Raw genomic sequence first — 622 nt, 5'->3', positions numbered from 1 at the left:
TAAAGTCTTCCTCCCCTGAACTACACTGTGTGGTCTGAAAGTCCTGACCATTTAGCTGAGGACTAGGATGAATGGAAACAAGCTAGAGACATATTTTAGTTCAATAAAAAGAACTACTGAAAAGAGTTCTTCATGACTGGAAACGTCCAAGTAGAAGCTTCTAGGATGTTTCAGACTGTATCTAAGCATCGTAGACTAGGACCTGCCTAAGAAACAAGCAAGGCGTATCCCTACAAAAGAAATTAAATTAAGTATATGAAATGCCTGACACAAGTAAAACTATAATAAAATATTAGTTCTTCCCATTATAAGGTCCCTAGGTGGCACAAGCGGTTTGCACTCAACTGCTAACCTAAAGGGCAGTGGTTCGAACCCATCCAGCAGTACCACAGAAGATAGGCCTAGTAATCTGCTTCCATTGAGTTGACAGCCAAGAAAATGCTATGGAGCAGTTCAACTCTATAACACATGGGGTCGCCATGAGTCAGAATCAACTTGAGGGCAATTAACACCACCACCACCAACTTCCCATTCTAAGAGTTTGTGATCACATATATTGGTTGTATTTTCTGGAGGGGTAATTGGATACATTCTAGAGTCTTCCAGAAGTTCACAGGTCTCT

The sequence above is a fragment of the Loxodonta africana genome, chromosome 7 (genome assembly GCF_030014295.1).
Source record: "Loxodonta africana isolate mLoxAfr1 chromosome 7, mLoxAfr1.hap2, whole genome shotgun sequence".
Classification (NCBI taxonomy): Eukaryota; Metazoa; Chordata; class Mammalia; order Proboscidea; family Elephantidae; genus Loxodonta; species Loxodonta africana.
The sequence above is the reverse complement of the archived record's forward strand: the minus strand, read 5'-3'. Positions refer to the sequence as shown.